Consider the following 11,451-nt stretch of genomic DNA (forward strand, 5'->3'; position numbering starts at 1 on the left):
CCGGGCCTGACCTTTCTCCCTGATCCAACCCTCTAATGTCTTTCTAATCCTGAAATCCCCTGTGGTGTCCGCAAAGCCCCGAGACTTGGCGACGAAGGCCAGGCCTGCCAACTTGCCCCTAATCGTCCGGGCAGACAACCCACGGCGGCGGTCAAGTGCGCAAAATTCAAGGAGGTGTTCGACCGGGGCCGGCCAGAGCTGATCGTATCTCCTATCATGACGAAAAGCCCAAAATTCCCTACCTGCCCGCTGGTACGCTCTCCTGGTGCTGGGAGCTATGGACAAATCCATGGCCTTGCTTACGTCGGCCCTCCAATCAGCCACAGATGCTGTGGGGCTGCTTCCGGGTACTCCTCGGCCTGTGGGGCAAGCAGCCGGAACCTAGCCAACTGCCCCCTGGACAGAGCGTCAGCCACCCCGTTTCTCACCCCCGGAACATGATGTGCCCGGAAAAGCATATTGTTGGCAAGGCATCTCCTAACCATATGCCGGACCAAACCCATAACCCGCTCGTTCCTAGATGAAAGCGTATTCACTACATGCACCACCGCCATATTGTCGCACCAGAAGTGGACTGTCCTACCGGCAAAACTGGATGCCCACAACTCAATGGCCACGACTATTGGGAATAACTCCAAAAATGTCAAATCCCTACAGATAGCCCCACCGAGCCACTCCTGCGGCCAGTCAGCCCGGAACCATTTGCTTTGCCACACCACTCCAAAGCCAGTCGTGCCCGCCGCATCGGACTTCACTTGGAAGTCTGCTTTCAGCAGCATATCCTGCCTCCACAATGACACACCGTTGTATCCGTCCAGAAACCCTTGCCACACCACGAGGTCCTCCCTAACACTCTTTGATAACCTGATCCTGTGGTGTGGTTTTGACACTCCAACCGTTGCCCTGTACAATCTAAACATAAAGGCCCTTCCTGGCGCGATCACCCGACAGGCAAAATTTAACAGGCCGGCCAGCTCCTGCACCTGTTTCAAAGTCACCTTCCGTGCGGCTCGTGTGGCCCTCACCGCTTCCTTGAGTCTAGTCAGTTTGTCATCGGGTAGCCTACACGTTTGTGCAACGGAGTCCACCTCGATGCCTAAAAATGTCAGTTTGGTTGAAGGCCCCTCGGTCTTTTCGTGAGCCAAAGGTACACCTAACTCCGCGCATAAAGCCTGGAAACCCATCATTCCCTGCTGACAATCGTCGGAGCCCGCCGGCCCCGCGAATAGAAAATCATCCAAATAATGTACGACAGACGCAAAGCCCGTACTCTTAACATGTGCCCACTCCAAAAATGAACTAAACTTCTCAAACAACGAGCAGGATATGGAACAACCCATTGGCAAGGCTCTATCAACAAAGAACCCGCCCTCGAACTGGAAACCCAACAAGTCGAAATCCCCCGGGTGAATGGGCAAAAGCCGGAAGGCCGATTTGATATCACACTTCCCCATCAGCGCCCCCACTCCGCACGCCCGGACCATCGCGACCGCCGTCTCGAATGGCGTGTAGCGCACCGAGCAGAGCTCCTCGGGAATGTGGTCGTTCACCGATTCACCAGGGGGGAACGACAGGTGATGTATAAGCCTAAACTCACCCGCGGCCCTCTTGGGCACCACACCGAGTGGGGACACCTGCAGGAAGGGCAGGGGTGGCTCCGCAAAGGGGCCCAAAACCCGGCCCTCGCGCACCTCCTTCATAATTTTGTCCCGCACAACGTGGCCCATTCCCGCCACAGACCTTAAATTGTCCGCCATGCATGCCCTGCGCGGCCCCCCGTACGGGATCCTGAAACCCGCGGTAAACCCTGCGAGCAGGAAATCTGCGCCCTTCTTGGGGCGGTAGCCGGTGAGCCAATGCTGCAACCTGTCCAATCTAACGGGGGTTGGGCCCCTTACCTTGAGCCCCCCCAGGCTGGGGTTTGGCGGGGGTCCCAGCGTCCTTGGAGCCGGCCCCACCGCGCCCCCTGTAACAAGCGGAGGTCGGGTGTCTGCCACTACATAAGGAGCAGGCGTGGCGAAAACGACAATATGCCCTGGAACAGGCCCCTCTAGCGCCGTACTCGTAACAGTACGGCTGACCTCGAAAGGACGACCCAGCCGTGCTGCGTTGACCGGAGGCCGGGGTCGCCGTCCCCACCGCCGGGCGGGGAAGAGTAGCCTCCTTGCCCGTGGTTAAAAGCAAATGACCTGTGGGTGTCCGCCCACTGGCCGGAGTTGACGCCTGCTGCGTGGCCTGAAGCCACAAATCGTTATGCCGCATATCCCACGGCCAGTGCCTGTTGTGGGCGGCGAACCTGCGAAAATCCTCGTCATATCGCTTCCAAGCCTCGCCCCCAAACTCCTGATACGCTCTCAGAATCATGTTCATGTACAAGATGAGCTCGTGTGTCTTATGGACATCATCTTCTACCACCACAGAGTGGTAGGCCAAAAATGCATACGCCCACGACAGAATTCCCTTGTCCATTTTGGTGCCTTTTGGGTCCTCCGACCCCTTCTTGCCCTCCTTATCCTTCTCCTTCTTTGACTTGGGCGGTAGCAAAATCTGAAACATGTCCACGTAAGCACCCCGCCAAATTTTACGTTTGAGGGACTGGGACATGTGCATACTGAGCGGAGTGTCTGGTAGGCCCGGCGCGAAAGGATTATCGCTGTCAAAAGAAGTACTGGTAGACCCCGAGGTGGTTGACCCCGAGCTGTCCCTAGAGGTATCCCTCTTCCGTTTATGCTTCCTAGCCACAGTCTTTCTACGCCCCCTCCTCCAGACCTGCGCAGCTGTGCGGGAGCGCCATGTCCTGTGACCCCCCTGTGTCGTGCGTTTTGAAGCCCGTAGCCGGCCACGAGGCCCTCTTGGGAGGGACCACCGGTGCCTAGGCACAGGGCACTCACCCCAGTGAGAGGAGTCGTCATCCGCCTCCTCGGAGCCGGATACCATCCTGCTGGCCTTCCTCCGCTTGGTCTTTGACTGCGCATGCCGGTCCTCGTGGGATCTCTGCGGGCTCCCAGCCGACTCCGAGGAGCTCCGAGCCCCATCCGCGCCAGCGGCTGGCGTGGCCCGGCCCCGACGAGACCTGCCCCGCTTCTTTGGCCTCTCTTCCAGTTTCTCGAGTAATGAAGACAGTATACGTGAGGAAACAGAAAGCGAATCCCTCTCCCCCTGCCCCCTTCTGGCAGGCCGTGATGCAGAAGCCTCTGCTTCAGAGAAACCCGATTCCCTACCACTGAGAGGCCCCTCTTCAGCGCTGGAAAACTCCTCTGGGGCCACCAGTGGGTCCACGGGCGGGGCCCGGCCCGGGCGGGGCCCCCTCGCCCCCACTGCCGCTCCCCTACGGCCCCTCGAGCGCCCCCTGGGGGTCGCCACCCCCCTGGGGCCTTCCTCACTCTCCTGCCTCCTGGCAGGCCCTGCCCTTGGAGCCTCACTCCACGCCCGCTTGGGCGCCCTCCTTCTTCCAGTGCGGCGGGGCTCAGTGGGAGGGGCCCCCGGCCCTCCGGCCTGCCCCCCCGAGGCCCGCCGCCGCGCCCCCGAGCGACCACGTCCGCCCCCCGCCATGCCTCCCTGTTCAATTGCGCCTCCAAACCCTGTGGGGGGTGTCGCCGAAGCGAGCTAAGGCTCCAGCCACCGCTCGCGGCTCTTCTGGCCTCGAAGGCCTGTCGCTCCGGCGCTCCTTGGCTGCGCGCGCGGCCTCCAGGCCTGTGACGCAGCTCGCTGGGGGGAAAGGCAGCAGCAGCCTCGCCTCACGATGCTCCGGGCGAGACTGCTGCGCCACAAGTCAGCCCCCTTATATAGGGCTGCCTGCCCTCGCCCGGCCAATCGGTGCCCACGCACCGTACCACGTGGTCACGGCACCCGACGTGGGTGCCGTGACTCCGCCCCCCAACATGGCGGCCTCCATACCCCCGCCGATCGCCGCAACCCCCACCGGCCGGTAAGTCGGCTGTGGGAATTGTTATATGGAGTAATTTCCATGAACCACTGTCAGACCATTAAGCTAACATTTACAGGTGAACCCTGGACATAGATATGAACCAGAACTAGAGAAAAACTGCTTTTAGTCATACCAGTTTATTCATGCTACATAACTCAGTGAAATATTTCATTTTTAGTTAAATTGGCAACTCATTGCATAAACTGCCACAGATTATTTCATTTATTTTATTACTTACTTACTTACTTACTTACTTACTTACTTACTTACTTACTTACTTACTTACTTACTTACTTACTTACTTACTTAGTTTATATGCCACCCATTCACAAAGGATTCTGGACAGCTTCCACCAAATAAGAACAATGTATAAAACAACATAAAAACATTTTCTATGTATACTGGTATCTTATGATGATATTGCTTTGTTATTTGTATGAAAACTGAGAGCTTATACACGGGAAGCAACTCCTTGTGTGTCCAATTACATTTGGACACTAAAGAACATTCTATTCTATTCTATTCTATTCTATTCTATTCTATTCTATTCTAGTCTAGTCTAGTCTAGTCTAGCCTAGCCTAGCCTATTCGGAATAATATCACTACCAGATGCCATCTTAAGGACTTCTGTGATTTTTGACTGTAATCCTCAGTAGCTTGAGCAATAACCTTAATATCATATAATTATTATTACTGCTACAGTAATTTTAAAATATGAGTTAATTAATTAAGCCATCTATCATCTTAATCTATTTGCATTTATTGATTGACACTCTGAACCTATACATTATATTTATTCAGACATTAACATGAAAATTGTTATTTATATTAATACAATTTAATATTGTTTAGTCTGTTTTAGGTGGTAGCCCTAGAATATTCATTCATCTCATTTTGTTTCAACCAAATCCTCATCTGATTCCGGAATGAGAACTCCATTTTTATGTGTGACAAATAGCGCCAGAATGTGGTGCCAGCTTCATGAGCAATGGAAATCCATATAATGTTTAAAGAATTTTTTTCATTTAAAAAGCTGTCTTAAATTTCAAAATCTAGCCTATTTATTAGACTGATATGAGGCATCATCCTGATATTTTCTTCAGGTAGAAAAATATCTGGGATTAGTGTTAACTACATAAGTTATTTCCAAATATTATTGTGTACATACCACATCACTGTTTCATCACAATGTAAACACTGCAGGTTATATAATGGAACATCAAAATTTTAATTTATTTATACTAAGTTTTAATATTCTTTTCTGCTCTGGGGCAACACACTGCCTATAACAGTGATGGTGAATCTTTTTTTTCTTGGGTGCTGAAAGAGCATGTGCATGTGCTTTCATGTATGTGTGAGTGCCTACACCCATAATTCAATGCCTGGGGAGGGCAAAATCAGCTTCTCCCACCCCACTTGGAGATCCTCTGGAGCAGGAAACAGACTGCTTCCCAACTTCTGGTGGGCCCAGTAGGCTCGTGTTTCTCCCTACCGAGCTCCAAAGGCTTCCCTGGAGCCGGAGGAGGGTAAAAACACCATCCCCTATCCCCCTGGAGGTTCTATGGAAGCCCAAAACACCCTCCCAGAGCCTCTGTGTGAGCCAAAAATCAACTGGCCGGCACACACATGCACGTTGGAGCTGAGCTACGGTAACAGTTTGTGTGCCAGCAGATATAGCTCCACAGGCCACTTCTGGCACCTGTCCTATAATAAATGATCCAGGAAGCTGATAAATTATAAAGCTGCACAAAGGATTAAACTATCTATCATTAGTGGTAATATTTATTTTATTTTAACACTTTATTTTAAAGTGAAAAAAAATAGAAATAAAAATGTATGCAGGAATTTTTGTTTTTGTTTTTTGTTTTAGAAAGAAACAGTTATGACTTACTTGATTACTTTTTTTCTTTTCTTTATGAAAAGGTGGGACATTTGATGTTATAACTGACCCATTTTTCTTGCCTTGTTACTTGCTTTACATCAAAAAGTATTCATTATACTATCTGTATGAATTCCTTGAAGTTTTATATGATTACTTCAGTTAGTCAATTGTTGAATTTTCACCTTTTATGAAAGGGAGGGATTTATCAGAACTGCACACTGCAGAAAACAGACTAATACAAACAACTAACATTAAGATACTCTGAATTTACACGATGTTTAGGTGTCATTGGACCTTGCCATCTTGTTTGAAAATAAAGGCACAAACACACAACACTGTTTCCACTTACAACTCACTCAGTCACATAGAAGTCAGCAATCCAATTGCCTTTATTGTTTATATTTCTTTTTATCGCCACACACTGAAACTAAACTAAAAGTAAATTAATTGGTTAACAAATGCATACAATTGCATGGGAACATAGAACTGTAGAATTGATAAATTGATGCAAGGACGCCATGTTACATTTTCTTAAGGATCCAATTATTTATAGATTACATCTTTCCTCTCTCCCCAAGAACAAGCCTACTAATATTTACAACATCATGAATAAAAGTATTAGATTGAAATCCTTATTTCCAATTACTTATTATCAAGGCTGTTAAAGAGTCTTGCTGTAAAGAAAACAAGATCTCTCCCTCAAGTACTTTGAGTTCTAGCTAAATAAATTCCACAAGCAAAACTGCTAGCTTTGTGGCCATAAATGTCTGAATCACAGCAAATGGGAAACTAAAAAATCGTGAGGGAAATTTTGTTTATTCTTACATGTTTCCGCAACTGGATTTTCTGCATAGAATCAGCCTGTCTATTTTATTCTGGATGTTGAAGATGTCTGCCAGAAGATTTGTAGAAACTTGGGAATCAAATTAGCAAAAAGTGTGAAGTGATTCGACTGTGAGCTCAGTTCAAAACTCCCCAGATGCAACAGTTTTATTCCAGTCTTGTCTAACTGAAGCTAAAGTTAGGAAATTGTGCCATCATATGCCCTCCAGCTGGCTGTTTGGTTTCCTGAATATGCATCTGAAAAGAAAACAAATAGACAAATGGTATAGACTTCTTTGTGGCTTTCATAATAAGAAGCCAATCAAAAGCTGAGCTTTTCAAAAGAAGCGATTTGTTGCAGCAAACTTCAAGAAGATCTTAATGTTCATAATGATCCTACCCATTCATTTCTAGTCTGAGTTTTCCACATCTGATACTTGTAAAAACACAAGGAAAACAATCATTTTCAGCTACAAGGCTGTGCATGAACTTTGTATGAAGTTAAAAAACTGAAATGAAGTAATTGGATGCCATAAGATAGTATTAAGGTTTTAAATATTAAAATTAGGTGTAGTTCAGTATGTCAACGTTATTAGCTTTTTAACCTATGCCTTAATTATAATTTCTGTAATGTAACAAACATGATTGTCAGGGTATTATTATTATTTGGATAGGTTTTTTTTTTTTGTAAGCAGGAACTTTCAAGATCTTCTTGAAATTTGCTGTAACAAATTTCTTCTTTTGAAAATTTCAGGTTCCAATTGGCTTCTCATTATGAAAGCTAGAATGTAGAAGATTATTTCAGCATATGTTTCATTCATCGAAATTCCTCCTTCTAGAAAACTATTTAAACGTTTATTCTCTTTTGCATCTTAACAATCTCATGCTTTGGAAAGATAAAATCTATTTACATTTTATTTATTTATTTATTCTTTGTCCAATATACAATACATATGGAATGAAATAGACATTAAGTAGTATATATAGGGATAGTAAGTAAAAAAGAAGAAGAGTGGATGAGAGGGAGAGAATATATAGGATATATGAGAAAAGGAAAGGTAATTGGACAGGGGACGAAAGGCACATCAGTGCACTTATGTATGCCCCTTACTGGCCTCTTAGGAACCTGGAGAGGTCAATCTTGGAGAGTCTAAGGGAGAAGTGTTGGGGGTTGGGAGTAGACACTATAGAGTCCGGTAATGAGTTCCACGCGTCGACGACTCGATTGTTAAAGTCATATTTTTTACAGTCAAGTTTGGAGCGGTTAATATTAAGTTTGAATCTGTTGCATGCTCTTGTGTTGTTGCGGTTGAAGGTGAAGTAGTCGTTGACCGGAAGGACATTGCAGCATATGATCTTGTGGGCAATACTTAAATTGTGTTTTAGGCGCCGCAATTCTAAGCTTTCAAGACCTAGGATAGTTAGTCTGTTTTTGTAAGGTATTCTGTTTCGAGTGGAGGAGTGAAGGGCTCTTCTGGTGAAATATCTTTGGACGTTTTCGATAGTGTTGATGTCTGAAATGTGGTGTGGGTTCCAGACAGATGAGCTGTATTCGAGGATGGGTCTGGCATAAGTTTTGTAGGCTCTAGTCAGTAGTGTGAGATTGCCAGAGCAGAAGCTACGTAGGGTCAGGTTAACAATTCTGGAAGCCTTTTTGGCGATATAGTTGCAGTGGGCTTTAGCACTTAGGTCATTTGATATTAGTATTCCAAGGTCTTTTACTGAATGTGGGTGGGCTGTGAGGGTTTGTTTATTCAGTTCATATATGAGGTTTGGATTCTTTTTGCCGATGTGGAAGGTAGAGCATTTGTTGGTTGATATTTGAAGTTGCCAGGTGTTAGACCAATCTGAAACAAGGTCAAGGTCTTTTTGGAGAGTGAGTGTATTGTCAGTGGTGTTGAATAGTTTCACGTCGTCGGCAAAAAGCACACAGTTGCTTGTGATATTATTGCAGAGGTCATTGATGTATAGGATGAAAAGGGTAGGACCTAGTACGCTGCCTTGGGGGATATCCATTTCTATAGATGACCATGGAGGGTTTTTTTCTGTATTCCATATATAAATCATATAATATATTGTAAATAGCTTCATTTTTCATCTGTACATATAAAGTATATCACACACATCCACTACAAAGTCAGTATATATTGTAATAGAAGACTTTGGCAAAGAGAAAGTATATTGTCTTTCCTCCCCCTCCCTTTATTTAGTATTTAAATTGTCGGGCCTCAAAGCAAAGTAAGAAAGAATGAAATTATTTCTTCAAACAGCGCCTTAACATTCTCAAACAAAACTTTCTCCCCCCCCCCTCCTTTTCCTGTGATATTTTACAGCTGTGTTTCAAGAAGCTTGCAAATCATCCCTAGAGGTCAATGAAATTGATAAGTTCTCCTTTTGCTTGTGAAATAGAACATCATCAAAATCCATCTTCTGAATGCTCCTCCTCATTTCCACTGTTGACAGCAGGGGCCAATTGATTTCTCTTTGATTTCTCTGCTGCAAGGAGCCTTCAACATGAGAGTCAATTTAGAGGAGTCAAAAGTCCCGAAGTGATTTAACAGCTTCCATATGAGGAACAGCAGCATCTAGGAGAGTTCACAGATCTTGATTGAGCCATGTGCCTTGGCATTACTATAGGCTGTGATTATGGATGCTGAAAGACGGAGCCTTCTTTTTTTTTTCAAATCTCATAATAAAAGGCTAATATTTGGGGGGGAAGGTAGGCCATAAAGTGAACAAAATTATACATACTTCTCTTTTTTTCTTCTTCACTTGATTATATAGTCATGCCTATTAATCCCAGGAAATACCTGTCATTAAAGAAAAGCATTTGTTATAATGGCAGACTAAATGGAATGGCAAAATGCCCAGCGAGTATTGTGTTTTACTTAGGCTTCATAAATATGAACTGAGATCTTATTTTTATTTAAAATTTCTATATGGAAAGTGCCTCTCTAGATAAGTAATTATCTTACAACCTATTTTTGCTTTAGGAGAAAATGTAGATGCAATTATAAGGTAGACTGATATCTGACTAAATAATGTAGACATGCAGGACAATTTAATACATGGAAAAAATCTCATTGTATTTAGTAGGGCATATGTTTGAATAGACATGAATATGATTGCATTGAGGAAGATGTTACGGACTAATGCTAGGCCAAAAATCTGCCTTGCAATTTCCCTTCACACACATATATTCCAGCTCCCTGCAAGAAACTCCTGTTTTCTACCTTGGTCTCAGAATGCTTGAAAATTGCATTTATTTTTCTGGTGCTGTTTCTAAACTTAATGTTTGGCCAGAAATAGAGGAGTTGTTCTGCAAGTGTTAGTAATTATTACACATTGTTCTACCATTCAGACGCTTCCTTTAAAATACACAGTTCCAAATCTGAAAAGGTCATGGGAAGAGTTCCATCTTGACATTTGCCCTTGAGATTTAATGTAAATGAGGATACAGAGCACTTTAGAACCAATAGAAAAGGCCAGTTGTTTATGGCTATTTCTTCACTAAAGTAATATAAAAATGTCATACTTAATCCATAAAGAATTCAGTCAAATATTCTCTGTTAATATACTGTATATACTCTGCTCAAAAAAATAAAGGGAACACTTAAACAACACAATATAACTCCAAGTAAATCAAACTTCTATAAAATCAAACTGTCCACTTAGGAAGCAACACTGATGGACAATTTCACATGCTGTTGTGCACATTCAATTTGTCCCGTCGACTAAACAATGTCGTTTGGCAGGCCCCAGGGGAAGAGCCTTCTCTGTGGCGGCCCCGGCCCTCTGGAACCAACTCCCCCCGGAGATTAGAACTGTCCCCACGCTCCTTGTCTTTCGTAAACTACTGAAGACTCATTTATACCGCCAGGCATGGGGGAGTTGAGGTAGCTCTTCCCCCTAGGCCATTACAAGTTATGCATGGTATGTTTGTGTGTATGTTTGGTTTTATAATAGGGGTTTTTAGTTGTTTTTTATTATTGGATTGTACATGTTGTGTTTATTATTGTTGTTAGCCACCCCGAGTCTGCGGAGAGGGGCGGCATACAAATCCAATAAATAATAATAATAATAATAATAATAATAATAATAATAATAATAATTATTATTATTATTATTATACAGAACAAAGTATTCAATGAGAATATTTCATTCATTCAGATCTAGGATGTGTTATTTGAGTGTTCCCTTTATTTTTTTGAGCAGTATATATGGTAACATTAAAAACAATGGAAGCCAAAAAGATTAAACCAGTCCTACTGTTTCTTGTGTGAGGATCCTAGAACCTTTTACACAATGCCCCCAAAGTGTTCCTAGTCCTTCTCAGCATTTCACTCTAATTGCAGCTCTTGCAGTACAGAGTTGGTTGTCAAGAGCTTCTGCTAGTGAAGCTGTTGTGTTGAGGTTCCTCAGTTTACTGACATTGATCTATTTCATCGCAGCTTTGTTTCCCTGTGGACATCTCTTTGGGTTGATGTGAAAGCTTAATTGATGTGAAAACAAGAAAATAACATGTGGATAGATAACAGAACAGATTAAAATGCAGGATTACAATAAAATACAATATATATTTTTGTATCAGCCCTACAATTTATCCCAATCAGTTCTGCTTATGTGGTTCTTACTGTACTTCCCCCCCCCCAATAAAAGGCTGTATTATATAGTTTAGGTTCTGACAATATATAAAATATAAAATATGTTGTTCTAATGTATGCATCCCAATGGGTTATTCATCCCATCTGTGGTCCAAGATATTGGTCTTTATTTTTACTCTTCTAAATAAATGAATAAATATTGAGATTGTATTCTG

Source organism: Erythrolamprus reginae, chromosome 5, assembly GCF_031021105.1.
Source record: "Erythrolamprus reginae isolate rEryReg1 chromosome 5, rEryReg1.hap1, whole genome shotgun sequence".
In the NCBI taxonomy this organism is placed as follows: Eukaryota; Metazoa; Chordata; class Lepidosauria; order Squamata; family Dipsadidae; genus Erythrolamprus; species Erythrolamprus reginae.